This window comes from Schistocerca cancellata, chromosome 6, assembly GCF_023864275.1.
Source record: "Schistocerca cancellata isolate TAMUIC-IGC-003103 chromosome 6, iqSchCanc2.1, whole genome shotgun sequence".
Classification (NCBI taxonomy): Eukaryota; Metazoa; Arthropoda; class Insecta; order Orthoptera; family Acrididae; genus Schistocerca; species Schistocerca cancellata.
Window position 1 is genome coordinate 694,608,861 of NC_064631.1, and position 18,274 is coordinate 694,627,134.

Here is an 18,274-nt window from a genome sequence, read left to right on the forward strand (position 1 = left end):
TATGATAAAAAGAATGTATTTTGTTGCATCGACACGGAACCATAGCTCCTAGTAAGTGACATAAATTTCAACTTGATATCTACATCTACATCCATACTCCGCAAGCCACCTGACGGTGTGTGGCGGAGGGTACTTTGAGTACCTCTATCGGTTCTCTCTTCTACTCCAGTCTCGTACTGTTCGTGGAAAGGAAGATTGTCTGTATGTCTCTGTGTGGGCTCTAATCTCTCTGATTTTATGCTCATGGTCTCTTCACGAGATATACGTAGGAGGGAGCAATATACTGCTTGACGCCTCGGTGAAGGTATGTTCTCGAAACTTCAACAGAAGCCCGTACAAGCTACCGAGCGTCTCTCCTGCAGAGTCTTCCACTGAAGTTTATCTGTCATCTCCGTAACGCTTTCGTGATTACTAAATGATCCTGTAACGAAGCGCGCTGCTCTCCGTTGGATCTTCTCTATCTCTCCTATCAACCCTATCTGGTACGGAATCCACACTGGTGAGTAATAATCAAGTAGTGGGCGAACAAGTCTACGGTAACCTACTTCCTACCCATTCCTGATAAAAAGGGACAGAGAGACAGACGGACAGCGAAGTGATTCTGTAAGCGTTCCTTTTTTACCGAATGAGATACAAAACCCTAAAAATGACCTGACCTTTATGTCTAAGAGGAAAATGAAAATTAATCAGTCCCTATCTGTCATTTTCACTGCGACCAGGCACAAATACTTCATGGCTGTAGAAAAGTACCGAGATAACACAATTCTCAATGCTCGAAGTTAGCTGCTGCACTGCGGAACATAACCAAATCGTGAGTGTTCTCATTGTTTACTAGGACCTGTGACGTCGCATCACACCGGATGTGTCAGTCGAAGACATCGTTGCTGATACCGCCGCTAGTGAATTTGTTCTAAATAAGAAATGTTTATAGTTAAAGTAAGTGAAGGATTTTAAGACAAAGAGTTTTAGTGATAGCTTTGGAGAAAAAGCCAAACATAAATGAAAGAAGTCAGCAATACACATTCAAGTGTTTCTGGCAGTGTAAAAAACGTTTTGCAATGGATGAGCAAGATTTTGTCTGCTCAAATATGAATGTACTGACAGAGAGCAATTTGCACGGTGTGTGGATGAACGATGTGCTACACTTCTGTATACGATGAGGTGAAAAAAGTCATGGTATATCTCCTAATATCTTGTCGGACCTAAATTTTGCCTGGGGTATTGCAGCATCTCGACGTGACATGTACTCCACAAGTCGTTGGAAGACCCCTGCAGAAAGAGCGAGCCATGCTGCCGCTATAGAAGTCCATAATTTCTAAAGTGTTGCCGGCACTCCATTTTGTGCATGAGCTGATCTCTCGATTATGTTCCACAAATGTTCGTATCGATTCACGTCGGGTGACCTGGGTCACCAAATCATTCGCTCGAGTTGTTCAAAATCTTCATCAAGCCAATAGCGACCGACTGTGGTCCGTTGATGTTACGCAGTGTCATCCATAAAATGTCCATCAATGGCTGCAAATTGTCTCTAAGTGGCCGAACATAACCGTTTCCAGTCCATTCCATGTAAATAGAGTCCACACCATTATGAGTTCAGAACCAGCTTGCACAGTGCCTTGTTGACGACTTGAGACGGCCGTGGTGGCCGAGCGGTTCTAGGCGCTTCAGTCCGGAACTGCGCGACTGCTACGGTCACAAGTTCGAATCCTGCCTCGGGCACGGATGGGTGTGATGTCCTTAGGTTAGTTAGGGTTAAGTAGTTGTACGTTCTAGGGGACTGATGACCTCAGATATTTAGTGCTCAGAGCCATTTGAACCATTTTGAAACACAACTTGAGTCCATGGACTTTATTGGGTCTGCGCCACACTCGAGTCCTACTACCAGCTCTTACCATCTGAAATCTGGACTCATTTGACGAGGCTACGATTTTCGAGTCGTCTAGGGTCCAACCGATATGGCGACCAGCCCAGTAGCAGTGTTGCAGGCGATGTTGTCTGCTCCCTTAGCCCACCACGACCAAATTTCACCGCACTGTCCTAATGGATAGTCCATTCCATGTAAATAGAGCCCACACCATTATGAATTCAGAACCAGCTGGCACAGTGCCTTGTTGACGACTTGAGCCGGCCGCAGTGGCCGAGCGGTTCTAGGCGCTTCAGTCCGGAACTGCGCGACTGCTACGGTCACAAGTTCGAATCCTGCCTCGGGCATGGATGGGTGTGATGTTCTTAGGTTAGTTAGGGTTAAGTAGTTGTACGTTCTAGGGGACTGATGACCTCAGATATTTAGTGCTCAGAGCCATTTGAACCATTTTGAAACACAACTTGAGTCCATGGACTTTATTGGGTCTGCGCCACACTCCAGTCCTACTACCAGTTCTTACCATCTGAAATCTGGACTCATTTTACGAGGCTACGATTTTCGAGTCGTCTAGGGTCCAACTGATATGGCTTCCAGCCCAGTAGCACTGTTGCAGGCGATGTTGTCTGCTGCCTTAGCCCACCACGACCAAATTTCACCGCACTGTCCTAGTGGATACGTTCTTCGTCCGTTCCACGTTGATTTCTTCAGTTATTTCACGCAGATTTGCTTGTCTGCTAGTACTGACAACTCTACGCCCCGCCATTTCTCTTGGTCGTTAAGTGAAGGCCGTCGGCCACTGCATTGTTCGTGGTAAGAGGTAGTGCCTGAAATGTGGTATTCTCGACACACTCTTGACACTGAGGATCAGCGAATATTGAATTCCCTAACGATTTCCGGAATTGAATGTCCCATGTGTGAAGCTCGAACTACCATTCTGCGGTCAAAGTCTGTCAGTTCCCATCACCCAGTCACAATCACGTCAGAAACTGTTTTCAGAATGAGATTTCCACTCTGCAGCGGAGTGTGCGCTGATATGAAACTTCCTGGCAGATTAAAACTGTGTGCCCGACCGAGACTCGAACTCGGGACCTTTGCCTTTCGCGGGCAAGCGCTCTACCAACTGAGCTACCGAAGCACGATTCACGCCCGGCACTCACACAGATACTGGCAGAAGTAAAGCTGTGAGTGCCGGGCGTGAGTCGTGCTTCGGTAGCTCAGTTGGTAGAGCGCTTGCCCGCGAAAGGCAAAGGTCCCGAGTTCGAGTCTCGGTCGGGCACACAGTTTTAATCTGCCAGGAAGTTTCAGAAACTGTTTTGCCTGAAGTGAGTAGAAATGAAAGCTCCTCCAAGCACTGCCCTTTTATATACCGTGTGTAGGCGACACTACCGAAATCTGTATTTGTGCATATCGCTATCCCATGACTCAGTGTAAAGCTCTGGGACTGAACGGCTACTGTACCATACTCTACCGATGGTGTCAGCGCTGGTTCTGTATGGTGGGGTACGGGGTCAGCACACGAGTGTCAAGGTACTCCACACAGTAGCCAGACTAAGTAGCCACTGGTATATGAAAAGTGAATGCTCCGAAGAGGATGAAATGAAATGAATCTTTATGGCTGATAGCGTGTGTGGTGGTATTTCAATGATTACAGTTCTAAATGAAATTTATGGTGGTTTGAGTGGATTGATCGTGTAACGTTGCATCCCCTCTCACCTGGACGAAAGCTGTGACTGTTGGGAAGGAAGTCAGAAAGCTTTTGTATTCTCCGCTGAGGCAAGCTGGCCTACAACTGTCGTTGGTCTTTGACATCCTGGATGCTGGTACTGGGACCGAGTTGAAGTCCAAGCTCCTAACATACATGTTCTACTGGGGACAGGCCGGGGGACCGTGCTCACCACTGGGTACTTCAGCATCATGTTTAAGTCGCACCACGATACCGTCGCATGAATGGGTAGCACATGGGGTCGCTGAATGTCCACTATGTATCATTGCGCCAGCAGAGTCCCACATCTACATACATATTCCGCAAGCCACTGTATGGTGCATGATGAAGCGTACGTTTTACCACTATTAGTCATTTCCTTTCCTGCTTCAATCGTAAATAGAGCGAGGGAAATACGACTGTCTTTATGCCTTTGTACGAGTCCTAGTTTCCCTTCTCTTCTCGGCGTTGCCCTTTCGCAAACTATACATTGGCGGCGGTTCTCTCAATCGTGCTCCACCAACAAGAACTTCGTCCTACCTCCAGGGATTCTCATTTGAGTTCATGGAGCATCTCCATAATAATCGCATGTTGATCGAACCTACCGGTAACAAACCTAGCAGCCAACCTTGTTTAATCTGACCTGGTGGGGATTCCAAACACTCGAGCTGTACTGAAGACTGGGTCACACTAGTGTTATATACATGGTCTCCCTTTCCTGAAATTCTTTCATGAATCAAAGTCGATGATTGGCCTTCCCTTTCCTGTCCTTACAAGGGAACATCCCCATCGCACCCCCCTCAGATTTAGTTATAAGTTGGCACAATGGATAGGCCTTGAAAAACTGAACACAGATCAATCGAGAAAACAGGAAGAAGTTGTGTGGAACTATGAAAAAATAAGCAAAATATACAAACTGGGTCGTCCATGCAGAAGATAGGCAATATTACGGATAACGTGAGGCGAGGAGCGCTGTGGTCCCGTGGTTAGTGTGAACAGCTGTGGAACGAGAGGTCCTTAGTTCAAATCTGCCCTCCACTGAGAATTTTGCTTTCTTTATTTTTGCAAAGTTATGATCTGTCCGTTCGTTCATTGACGTCTCTGTTCACTGTAATAAGTTTAGTGTCTGTGTTTTGCGACCGCACCGCAAAACCGTGTGATTAGTTGACGAAAGGACGTGCCTCTCCAATGGGAACCGAAAACATTTGATCGCAAGGTCATAGGTCAACCGATTCCTCCACAGGAAAACACGTCTGATATTTTGTATACGACACTGGTGACAGCATGTGCGTCACATGACAGGAATATGTTGTCGACCCACCTAACTAGTACACTTGGCGAATGGGTGAAAAGTTTCTTCTACCTTGCCCGATTTAGGTTTTTTTGTGGATGTAATAATCACTCCAAAAAAAGTGATGAAAACATAAGAGTTTTTCACATAAACTGAAAATAAAAAGTTAAAATTTTTGGTCGAGGGAAGATTTGAACCAAAGACCTATCGTTCCACAGCTGTTCACGCTAACCACGGAGCTCCTCGCCTCACATTGCCCTTATTATTGCCTATCTTACACATGGACTACTCAGTTTGTATATTTTGCTTATTTTTTCATAGTTCCACACAACTTCTTCCTGTTTTCTCGATCGATCTGTGTTCAGTTTTTCAAGGCCTATCCACTGTGCCAACTTATAACTAAATCTGAGGGGGGTGCGATGGGGATGTTCCCTTGTTAGATGTTCATTCCATTTGTTACAACTCTTCAACGTTATTGTTGTTCATAATTCTTCCGGGTTATATGGCCGTGGTCCATGGAATTCTTCTATTCCTAACGTTTCGTCCAATACTACGTTGGACATGCTCAGATGTATGGCTGGACTCAGCAGGACCAGCCATACCTCTGAGGATGTCCAACGTAGTATTGGACGAAACTTTAGGAGTAGAAGAATTCCATGGACCACGGCCATATAACCCGGAAGAATTATCAACAACAGTACCATCCGGTCGTGAAAGCCTTCATTGTCTTCAACGTTATGCCTGGATATTTAATTGATGTACCTGTGTCAAGCAATACACTACTAACGCTGTCTTCATGCATTACAGGATGCTTTCCCTACTCACCTGCATTAACTTACATTCTCGCTTAAACATTTCCACCTGTGACGTGAATTCCCATATTACAGATCCCCAAACTATTCCACCAGGAATAATCCTCACGTGCCACTCCAAAATATTGCAGGAGTGGGACCTCTTTCCAGGCTGCTGCCATACTCGCCAATGACGCTCATGTGGCATAGTGGATAACCGCGATTCACCACTGAACACAAGGACTAGTTGTGTACGATGATACAGAATGTTGCATGGAGTCTATTACTTATTATCGGCTGGCATGTACATATGTGAAGAGGTTAAGATGCGCTTGGTGCGTAATGCGATGATAGTCCTTTCTAGTCATTGGATGTGGGCAATTTAAACTTGTCGACGAGTATGCCAGCCCTCACATTCACATGCAGTCCAACACTGGGCCACTGTCACAACCAAATACCTCACTAATCTGGGTACTGCGCAATTTGAACAGATGGACAAATGGAGACCATTCATGAGGCCTCTTTCAGACCGTCAAGTGCTGATACAATTGCCTCAAACGAATCCATGGTATCTCCATGTCCAGATCTGATAGCAACACTGAAATGAACAACACTGGTGACCGTTCTGCCTGTGACACAGAAGTGCAGCTCTAATCATTTGCATACCCACAAATGGTACATGAATTTACACTGACATCTGACAATGAATTCTGGGTGCTTCACCTTCCTTTTTGGCCAGTGTATATACAGGGTGAGTCACCAAACATTACCGCTGGATATATTTCGTAAACCACACCAAATACTGACGAATCGATTCCACAGACCGAACGTGAGGAGAGGGGCTGTGTAACTGGTTAATACAAACCATAAAGAAATGCACGTAAGTATGTTTTTTAACACAAACCTACGTTTTTTAAATGGAACCCCGTTAGTTTTGTTAGCACATCTGAACATATAAAGAAATACGTAATCAGTGCCGTTTGTTGCATTGTAAAATGTTAATTACATCCGGAGATATTGTAACCTAAAGTTGACGCTTGAGTACCACTCGTCCGCTTTTCGATCGTGTGTATCGGAGAGCACCGAATTACGTAGGGATCAAAAGGGAACGGTGATGGACCTTGGTTCAGAGGAGACTGGAACAGCACATTACGTCCACATGCTAACACCTTTTTATTGGTCTTTTTCACTGACGCACATGTACATTACCATGAGGGGTGAGGTACACGTACACACGTGGTTTCCGTTTTCAATTACGGAGTGGAATAGAGTGTGTCCCGACATGTCAGGCCAATAGATGTTCAATGTGGTGGCCATCATTTGCTGCACACAATTGCAATCTCTGGCGTAATGAATGTCGTACACCCCGCAGTACATCTGGTGTAATGTCGCCGCAGGCTGCCACAATACGTTGTTTCATATCCTCTGGGGTTGTAGGCACGTCACGGTACACATTCTCCTTTAACGTACCCCACAGAAAGAAGTCCAGAGGTGTAAGATCAGGAGAACTGGCTGGCCAATTTATGCGTCCTCCACGTCCTATGAAACGCCCGTCGAACATCCTGTCAAGGGTCAGCCTAGTGTTCGTTGCGGAATGTGCAGGTGCACCATCATGCTGATACCACATACGTCGACGCGTTTCCAGTGGGACATTTTCGAGCAAAGTTGGCAGATCATTCTGTAGAAACGCGATGTATGTTGCAGCTGTTTGGGCCCCTGCAATGAAGTGAGGACCAATGAGGTGGTCGCCAATGATTCCGCACCATACATTTACAGTCCACGGTCGCTGTCGCCCTACCTGTCTGAGCCAGCGAGGATTGTCCACGGACCAGTAATGCATGTTCCGTAGATTCACTGCCCCGTGGTTTGTGAAACCCGCTTCATCGGTAAACAGGTAGAACTGCAACGCATTCTCTGTTAATGCCCGTTGACAGAATTGCACTCGATGATTAAAGTCATCACCATGTAACTGCTGATGTAGCGACACATGAAACGGGTGAAAGCGGTGACGATGCAGTATGCGCATGACACTACTTTGACTGAGTCCACCGGCTCTTGCAATGTCCCGTGTACTCATGTGTGGGTTCATGGCAACAGCAGCTAACACACCAACTGCACCCGCTTCTCCTGTGACGGTCCTGTTACGGACCCGTTTGCGTGCTACGACCGTAGCTGTTGCATACAGTTGGCGGTAGATGTTTTGCAATGTGTGCCACGTTGGATGCTCTCTGTCCGGGTACCGTTCTGCATACGCCCTGCAGGATTCAGCTGCATTTCGTCTACACTCGCCATAGATGAGTATCATCTCCGCCTTTTCAGAGTTCTAATACACCATGGTCACAGTTCCTACAACAGTACACTATCACAGACGTCTGGTAACACGGTGTACTACAGTTGGTCTGCGTGCGGAGACGAATGCAGAATAACAATAGCAGCAAGCGCTACATGCGGACACTGCGAGAGCTAGACCAAACCACAACAGTGCACTACAGCCACACTCGTAAACACGGTCGTCATCGTAAACATGTCCCTGCAGATGCTGCTCGCCGACCGTGGCCCGTGTTTGTTACAACACGCAACTGAACGTCGGAGGTTTTAAGCGTCAACCTTAGGTTACAGTATCTCCGGGTGTAATTAACATTTTACAATGCAACAAACGGAACTGATTACGTATTTGTTTATATGTTCAGATGTGCTAACAAAACTAACGTGGTTCCATTTAAAAAAACGTAGGTTTGTGTTAAAAAACATACTTCCGCGTACCGAGCGAGGTGGCGCAGTGGTTAGGCACTGGACTCGCATTCGAAAGGACGACGGTTCAATCCCGCGTACGGCCATCCTGATTTAGGTTTTCCGTGATTTCCCTAAATCACTCCAGGCAAATGCCGGGATGGTTCCTCTGAAAGGGCACGGCCGACTTCCTTCCCCATCCTTCCCTAATCCGATGAGACCGATGACCACGCTGTCTGGTCTCCTTCACCAAACCAACCAACCAACCAACTTCCGCGTATTTTTGTATGGTTTGTATTTAACAATTACACTAGCCCCTCTCCTCACGCTCGGTCTGTGGAATCGGTTCGTCAGTATTTGATGTGGTTTACGAAATATATCCAGCGGTAACGTTAGGTGACTCACCCTGTATATCCAGGATAAATCAACTAAAAATGCACTGCAGATATTGTCCGAATGCAAAGTGTTAATGCTGTACGGTTTTCGCAGAACATATTGGTAGTCAGGGGTTCGTATTGTTAGCCAATAAACCAATTGTAATAATAGTTAGAAAGTGTATTTTTTGCAGACATACATTTTTAAATGGAATATTGCCTATCGATATTGATGAACTAAACTCTGGCTGAATTAGAATGTCAGTGGTGTTCGCTGCAGGATTCTAGTGCGAGTAGTTTAGGAGAGCTCGTATTCTGAAATGTCTCCACATCGAAACTTGTTTGTGCCATTGAACCCGCGTAGTTTCTAGGTAGGATGTTGTTATGTTTGCTTACAGTGTGCTTGTGTGTTCCTTGAGTGCACTGCGACTTGGTAGTCAGTGCGTCACAGTCAAAGCAGTAGGTCACGAGTGGATGGTGGGATTTACCAACACAGAAGAAGCCAGCATGTTCGTGGTGTATGGAGAGTGTAGGTAGAACGTAGTTGGTTCTTGAACGATGTATGCGTCAAGATATCCCAATAGAAGTCAACCATCTCGCCAATCATGTATCAACATCTTCATCCAGTTATGTGAAAGTGGTAGTGTAACATCTAGACGACGTAACAGGAGGAAACAAGCGACGAGAGAAGAGGGGAAAATTGATGTTCTTGCTGCTGTTACAGTTAATATGCACGTTAATTCCCACGCAATCGCTTGAGAAAGTGGCATGAGTCAGGCAGATGTCCTATTGCATTCTCCATTGACATAGGTTCCGTCCCACTGACATTTCTCCCCATCAAGAGCTACACGGAAACGAATATGAGAATTGTGTTAACTTTTCTACATAGGCATAAAAACATGGTACTCCAGATGTATCACGTATCTTGTTTAGTGATGAAACTACGTTTACCAATCATGGGCAAGTAAACCTCCGAAACACTAACAGCTGGTCTGTAACCGTCACCCATTGGCTTAGTCAGGTGGAATGTCAGCGTTCATGTGTAGTGGTGTAGGATAGTGAACCATCAGCTCATAGGCCCATTTTTTGTAGACAGAACACAGAATGCTCATAACTACTGCAGCCTCTTAACTGATCATCTTCCATGGATGCTATAAGACATTTCTCTGCGGACTAGGAGGAACCTGTGGTACCAACATGATGGCTGATCAGCCGATAGTGCACTGAGTACTATAGAATGTCTGAATGAATCGTTTCCAAATCGGTGGATTGGACGCAGAATGCTATTCACAATATACATAAATGACCTGGTGGATGATATCGGAAGTTCACTGAGGCTTTTTGCAGATGATGCTGTGGTGTATCGAGAGGTTGTAACAATGGAAAATTGTACTGAAATGCAGGAGGATCTGCAGCGATTTTCTCTGCCTCGTGATGGCTGGGTGTTGTGTGCTGTCCTTAGGTTAGTTATGTTTAAGTAGTTCTAAGTTCTAGGGGACTTATGACCACAGCAGTTGAGTCCCATAGTGCTCAGAGCCATTTGCACCATTTTTTTTATCTGCAGCGAATTGACGCATGGTGCAGGGAATGGCAATTGAATCTCAATGTAGACAAGTATAATATGCTGCGAATACACAGAAAGATAGATCCTTTATCATTTAGCTACAAAATAGCAGGTCAGCAACGGGAAGCAGTTAATACCATAAATTATCTGGGAGTACGCATTAGGAGTGATTTAAAATGGATTGATCATATAATGTTGATCGTCGGTAAAGCAGATGCCAGACTGAGATTCATTGGAAGAATCCTAAGGAAATGCAATCCGAAAACAAAGGAAGTAGGTTACAGTACGCTTGTTCGCCCACTGCTTGAATACTGCTCAGCAGTGTGGGATCCGTACCAGATAGGGTTGATAGAATAGGTAGAGAAGATCCAACGGAGAGCAGCGCGCTTCGTTACAGGATCATTTAGTAATCGCGAAAGCGTTACGGAGATGATGGATAAACTCCAGTGGAAGACTATGCAAGAGAGACGCTCAGTAGCTCGGTACGGGCTTTTGTCAAAGTTTCGAGAACATACCTTGAAGGAAGAGTCAAGCAGTATATTGCTCCCTCCTACGTATATCTCGCGAAGAGACCATGAGGATAAAATCAGAGAGATTAGAGCCCACACAGAGGCATACCGACAATCCTTCTTTCCACGAACAATACGAGACTGGAATAGAAGGAGAACCGATAGGGGTACTCAAGTTACCCTCCGCCACACACCGTCAGCTGGCTTGCGGAGTATGGATGTAGATGTAGATGTAGATGTAGATACCTGTGCCTTGGCTGGCCCGTTCCCCGGATTTGACGCTTGCAGACCTCTTCTGAGGGGAAAGCTAAAAGATGCTGTCTACAAGGACATACCAACTACACCCGGTGATGTACAATAACGTATTACTGCAGCCTGCTCGGACATCTTTGCTGAAATGCTTGCACGTATTCAGCAGTCATTCCATACCAGAATGGAAGCATGTATTGCCACTGCCGATGGCGATTTTCAACACAGCGTATGATGAACAGCTGTCTCATTACTGGTCAGAATACACATAGCTAATGTATACATTGGTGTAGTCTTGTAGTGATCTCTTGGTGATCTAGTAGCTGAAACAACATGGGACAATTTTTTACAATTTTTCTCTAAATGGCGATGTATGGGAAAGTGCCATATATTTTATGTGATCAAAAGTATCCGGACAACCCCTCAAAAAACACGTTTTTCATATTAGGTGCATTGTGCTGCCAGGTGCTCAATATCAGCGATCTCAGTAGTCATTAGACATCGTGAGAGAGCAGAATTCACAAATCTCGACAATCTCCTGACAAATGATGAGGTAAGTGAATATTATATTCAAATGAGCTTTGTTTTTCATGTTACAGTTTCTGATATGTTCCGCACCGACGAGAAACATCTCGTTTATGGGTCTATAGAACGAAAACTGAATCCAATTTTATCCAATCTAAAGATGTCTCAGCAGTTGACAATGAATGTCAGCAGTGATTGTTACACCTTGGGGAGGCAATCATAGTACGTCACACCATCACTGTTCCACCAGATGTGCAACTCTTTGTGCGGTGACCCGCTGCTTTGTTTGGTCTCAGCAATTCCTTCCATTTACTTATGTTAGCGTAAAGTCACCATTTCCTGACACCAGTAACGATACAGGGTAGGAACAGTCGGTGTTGTCTACGAGCCAATTGACGAAGTGCAAGCAGAGATGCACCCACTGATTTCTGTGATTTCGGCTTAGAACACGCAGTACCCATATACCCGATTTCTGAACCTTCTACAATGCATGCAAATGTCGCACGGTTGTGGAATGACCATACTTCATCCCATTTGCCACTTTTCGAGTACACTGTCTGCATCATTGTGAATTAATGCGTTTGAAATATCTCCCTCAAACCCTGAAGGTTTTCCTGAACATGGAGAGTTACTTACGTCAAAACTGTCATTCTTAAAATGAGAAAACCATTTTCTTGCCGCCCTCTGTCCAGTGGCACTATCGCCAAGATCACGGCGCAAAAGTTTCCGACTGTCTCAGCTGCTGTCACCTTTCTATTGAGCTCAAACTGAAGAATATGTCGGGGACGTTCCGATTTTTCAACTTAGTACTCCATTTTATGGGGTCCACAGCTCCAATCACTGTCTCCAAATCAGAAAATATGTAAACAAAAATAACAACAGTAACAGTCGATAAATGAACCCATAGCAACCGGAATACCAACATGCAAAACAAAAATGCTGGAAAATTATGTACATAATTAATATAATTGGATATGGTGTAAGTTTGGATATGGTGTAAGTTTTGACATACTATTCGGATGTAAAAATACGAAAAAATTACACCCTTTACGTAGTTTGGCAGGTGTTTAAGAGGTAGTGTGTGTGTGTGTGTGTGTGTGTGTGTGTGTGTGTGTGTGTGTGTGTGCGCGCGTGCATGTGCACTCGTGTGTGCTTATATACTTTGTTTATTTTTGTCTGCCTCCATGTCTTTGTAACTTTATGTTTTATTATTTGGAAGAATGTGTTCCGAAACTTTGTACAAAATTGACATACTGTGCTAATACAAGTACATCTGTGGCAAGACGCTATAATTGTTTATGTATGGTGGTAACTCCTTTATGTTTAACATCTTACTAATTTTATTTATAGTGTTGTGTGATCATATAGGATGCGTTTATTTCCTATTTCCAATGGTTACAATGGTCAGTAAATTATGTAACAAGTGGCCCTATCTTCTTGTTGGTAAACTTCGAACTTGCCAGTAGCGGCATAAATAAACACTATTCTCAGAAACATGCCGTCTTAATACAGTAACGTCCTTCAAACAGTCTGATGACTGTAAGTCAAACCAGACCCATCTTCTGTTATTTTATTTTGTGACCTGGAACAATGATAATGTTACTACTTTCAACAGCAGCTCTGTTAGTCGCTACGTCGCGCTCTTCATTGACAGATGCCAACACCAGGTTCTATGAGATATGAACTTTACAGATGTGTTCAAGTGTCAAGCGTACTCAACAGAAGCTAAAGCCATATTTACAAGGAAGGTGAAAGCTACGTGGACGTGAATCCGAACGAGGTCTGTGGCGTCATAATGTGGAATTTACATGCGACACCAGCGTATTACGTTCTGCCGCATTTCGCTATTGCACTACGAAACGTGATCCCATACATTACAGGCTTAACAGAGCAGACGCTATATTGGAATCCAGCTTACCAGAGCTGAAATTCCGCATTTAGTGGTTTCGTCTTCTGTTACAACTTGTGTGCTACCAGAATGTTCAGTTAAAGGCTCTGGCAATAAAAAATATATCAGAAGGTAATTTTTGGTACTATCTAAACAATAAAATGTCACCGAACTGTAGATCAGTACTTAAAAACGTTACCTTATCTGTTAGTATAAGGATACAGGATTGGAATGTAAACCTTTATAGACCTTTTGCTCAATGTCTATGAGCATCTCTGTTCATCTAGTAGAACTGAGAACAATGTCTGAGTAGATAAATTACAGGGTGTTTCAGAATGATTCATCCAATTTCACAAGGCTACATCTTTTACATTAATAAAGAGAAAAACTGTGGTTAGTTCAAACTTATCCATAAGAGTAGGAAGTTATTAATTTGAAAGCACTATCAAAATGGTTCAAATGGTTCTGAGCACTATGGGACTTAACTTCTGAGGTCATCAGTCCCCTAGGACTTAGAACTACTTAAACCTAACTAACTAAGGACATCACACACATCCATGCCCGAGGCAGGGTTCGAACCTGCGACCGTAGCAGTCGCGCAGTTCCGGACTGAAGCGCCTAGAACCGCTCGGCCACTCTGGCCGGCGAAAGCACTATCCAAATATGCAAGTATGTAACATGTTGCTTCTTTATTTATGCCGTCTTTACTTCGGCCGGTGATTGCTTACGATGTTTTTGTTGTTTCGACAGCAGCAGTGGCTGGCATTTTTACACGTACCTAAATTTCCAAGGCCTGAGGGCTTGTCCCTGACCATTAGTGTTGTTGTTGCCTCCTTGCTACCAGAAACGGTCGTTAGTTGCGGCATTACCAGGCTATATGTCATACTTGTACCCAAATACAAGCTCGAGGTACTTTTTAATATTAGATCCGAGTTTTAGTTTGCTTTCATAAGCGTGTAACGTAGCATATATCATACTTGCATGGAAATAAAATTTTAAGGTACTTATTAATATTAAGATCCGGATTTTAGTTTGCTTTTATAAATGTGTAACGTAGCGTGAAATGAGGTGCCCTCAGAGGCCAATGGTGCAACGCGAGATCCGTACGCCTATCATGGTCGACCCGTCGTTTAGGCAGTTCATTGTTAAAAAGTGCTGTTACAGGCGGGTGCCACAGCAGTAGTGCTCCTTCTTGATAAAAGAAATAAAACTTTTGGCATGTTCTTGCAATTGTTGAAAAGTCAGATCTCCAAAATACACTGGTAAACGATTCCTGCAATCGGCACAAAACACACGAAACGTTGAAGGTTCTCGTTCGTTCTCAGTTGCAATATTTGAGAGTTGTATTTCCCACGTTTTGTGAGTTCAGTTTTGCACTTCAATTTAACCTAGTCTCATCTCTGAACAGTAAATACGAAGCAAAATTCCTATTTTCGATCTTCACGCCCAGAATGAATTCAAAAAGTTGAACATGTTGTAGTTTTTTACCATCATTTAGTTCCTCTAGCAACTGAAAGCCGTATCAGTTGACAAAAGGAAAATTCACCAAATATGGGTTACGCTGGGGTCATGAATGAGTCACAAAAAAAATGGTTCAAATGGCTCTGAGCACTATGGGACTTAACATCTATGGTCATCAGTCCCCTAGAACGTAGAACTACTTAAACCTAACTAACATAAGGACATCACACACATCCATGCCCGAGGCAGGATTCGCACCTGCGACCGTAGCAGTCGCGCGGCTCCGGACTGAGCGCCTAGAACCGCTAGACCACCGCGGCCGCCATTGAGTCACAGTTACATGGATCCCTTCCCCAAACTTTTACAGCCTTGATGACATTATTTTCGTGGATGTGTAACAGTTTAAAGCATCCGTTCCCCTTCGGAGATACGTGCGCGTCAGAAGCAGCACTGCGTCGCTATTCGGAATAACAGAGGCACTGCATTATCGTATTAAACCACCGAAACCGGGCGATCGACTTCCAAGAAAAATGTTTGCCCTGTACTGGAATATACCTAATGGATGTACGAGTGCAGGTTGTAGACACATGGTTTACGACATGTGGAAGTTTGGATGTAGCTGTGAGTCGGTCTCGGACCGCTCGCTATAAACGGGGAATCCAGGTTAGCGTCCCGCGCCGGCACGAAGTTTGATTGTCGTCATTCCTTTATTTCCATCTGATAGTTGTCCTTGTTTCCAACTGCGAATACATATTTATTTATTTGTTTATTTATTTATTTATTTAACCTGATCAGATTAGGGCCATCAGGCCCTCTCTTACATCGGACCAGTGTTCCACACATGCAGCGCTTCACACATCAGAGTTACATCATGACAATACTTTAAATAAGAAAATTAGATTACTCTAGTCACAATATGAATAAAGAATAATGACTAAGACCTAATAAAGTAAGTACTGGCAGTATTTTTACGACATGTGCTATACATACAAATTATGATAAAAGTAATAATAGTAACAGGAAAAAAAATTAAATAATAATGATAAATATGAGAAAATTGGCAATAGTAATGAAGATTTGTGCAGATGTACATTAATACCTTGGTGTGTAAAGTAGATGTTTACTAGTATAGCGAGTTTTGGGGGAGGGAGACTTAAGGAGGGGGAAAGAGGGAAGTAATGAGGTGAAGTGCATTCGTGTACAAAGGAAAGCATTACTGTTGCTTAAGTGGATACATCATTAACTGTTTTTTGAAGCTGGACATGTTTTTAAGTTCTCTAACATACCGAGAGAGGCTATTCCAGAGTCGGGTTCCCGCTACTGTAAAGGACTTGGAGAAGGCGACTGAGCGATGCAGTGGAACAGAGAGGATTTTATTATGATGGGAACGTGTGTTTCTGTCATGTTGTTCAGACATAAGCGTTAGGGACGAGGAGAGATATGAGGGACAGTGTACATTTATAAGGCAGTAGATGAGACAGAGTGTATGGAAATCTCTGCGTTTGTCTGCACGCAGCCAGGACAATTTTGCATATGCTGGTGAAATGTGATCAAAAAGTCGAATGTCACAGATATATCGGACACAGGCGTTCATGACCAGTTCCAGACGTCGCGAGTTTTCCTGAGAGAGGCCTTGTAGGATAATATCGCTGTAGTCAATGATTGGGAGTGTAAGCGTTTGTACTAATTTCTATTTCAGATCGAAAGGGAAGAGTTTTTTATATTTTTGTAGGACATGAAGGGATGTTGATGCTTTTTTGCACACTGCAGTTACGTGCTCTGTCCAATTTACATTTTCATCTATTATTACTCCCAAACTCTTTGCTGAGGGAGAGAAGTTAATATTTGTTCCATTTAGGATAAGAGATGGTACGGATTCCCGATGTTTTGGGCTAATGAGCTTAGAGTGACCAACAAGTACCGCTTGGGTTTTAGATGGGTTTAGTTTTAGTCCTATGTCCTGTGCCCATTTTGATAGTGGATCGAGATCAGTATTGAAGTATTCAATAGCTTTCTTCAGATTGTTTGGTTCCGCACTTAGATACAACTGAAGGTCATCAGCATACATATGATATTTGCAATAAGTCAGAACCGATGACACATCATTGACATACAGAGAGAAGAGTATGGGACCTAGTACTGAGCCTTGGGGAACGCCTGACACTACCTGCCGCCATTGTGATTTTATATTCCCGGACAGGACGCGTTGCTGACGAGACGTCATGTATGAGGGAAACCATTGCACTGCACTTGGTGAGAAATTTAGACCGCTAAGTTTGGCTAGTAAGATGTCGAAGTCGACAGTATCAAATGCTTTGCTGAAATCTAAGAAGCAAATGATAGTCGCTTCTTGTCTGTCCATGGCAAGTTTCAGGTCATCTGTCACCTTTATCAGTGCGGATGTTGTGCTTCGATGTTTACGGAAACATATGGCTGTAGTCCTCTATTTTCTGTTGTGATGATAAGAAGAAATATAAATTTCGGAACTTTCCATGTTTCTTGACCCGAATTGAAATTTTGTAAAGGAACGAAACACTTACAAAGCGGACCACAACCTATAATGTTTGGTGCTGAGGTTGCTTTTAAAGTGGTTTAGAAGCTGAAAGCATCCGTCAGGCATAGACAGTAGAACCAAAAATTTAATGGCCGGGATAGATCTCTGTAGGCTGCACAGAGAGATGAAATGCACACCTACTGGTGCCAAAAAGAACACACCTCGCTCTAGCAGAGGGGACAACGGTGCACCGGTTTTCTCCACACACGCCGAGCCTACGGAAACAGCCCTGCATTTAACTTTTGTATTACCAATTTGTAAATAAAAGTGGCATTTTAATTCAAGAGGGAGTGTCTCTCTCCAAATCGTCTGAGAATGTTAATTGGTTTCCAAATTCAGCATTACTTTATAAAATGTATTGAAATCAAAACTGACTAGGAGAAACGTATTGGCTCCTGACTCGCCTGTAGAAGTTTCGTCGAGCAAGCTGGTTGGGAGACGACACTGCTCACATGGCAAGATACTTGTGTAAAAGGACTCGCTGGCGATGGATGCAGCCTCTAATCAACTCGGAGATGGTTAATAACATTTGAAGAGATGTTTTATTCATTTTTGTTTGCTCCCGCTGTGTTTCCATCTGCGAACGAGTCAAGGCTTAGAGCGTTATAATTAGCATAAGGTACAAACAGTTCGTCACCTACAAGAGACATAACGGAAATATTGTGTACTACCGTCACTAGGCTTTACACTGGCCTCAGTTCGATGGAGAGTATGATATTCAAATTTCTCAGGATAAGCCATATCAAAATGATGCCACAATTGATGATCAGAT

The 18,274-nt window shown here is 43.9% G+C and overlaps 2 non-coding genes across 2 annotated transcripts; one reads left to right on the top strand and one right to left on the bottom strand.

The window, feature by feature from the left end:
• Window positions 1-2,925: 2,925 nt before the first annotated feature.
• Window positions 2,926-3,000, bottom strand: Trnas-cga (transfer RNA serine (anticodon CGA)). Its single transcript has one exon. It is a non-coding gene; the product is annotated as a tRNA-Ser (tRNA).
• Window positions 3,001-3,066: 66 nt separating this feature from the next.
• On the top strand, window positions 3,067-3,141 carry Trnas-cga (transfer RNA serine (anticodon CGA)). The gene has a single exon. It is a non-coding gene; the product is annotated as a tRNA-Ser (tRNA).
• The last annotated feature ends 15,133 nt before the right edge of the window (window positions 3,142-18,274 follow it).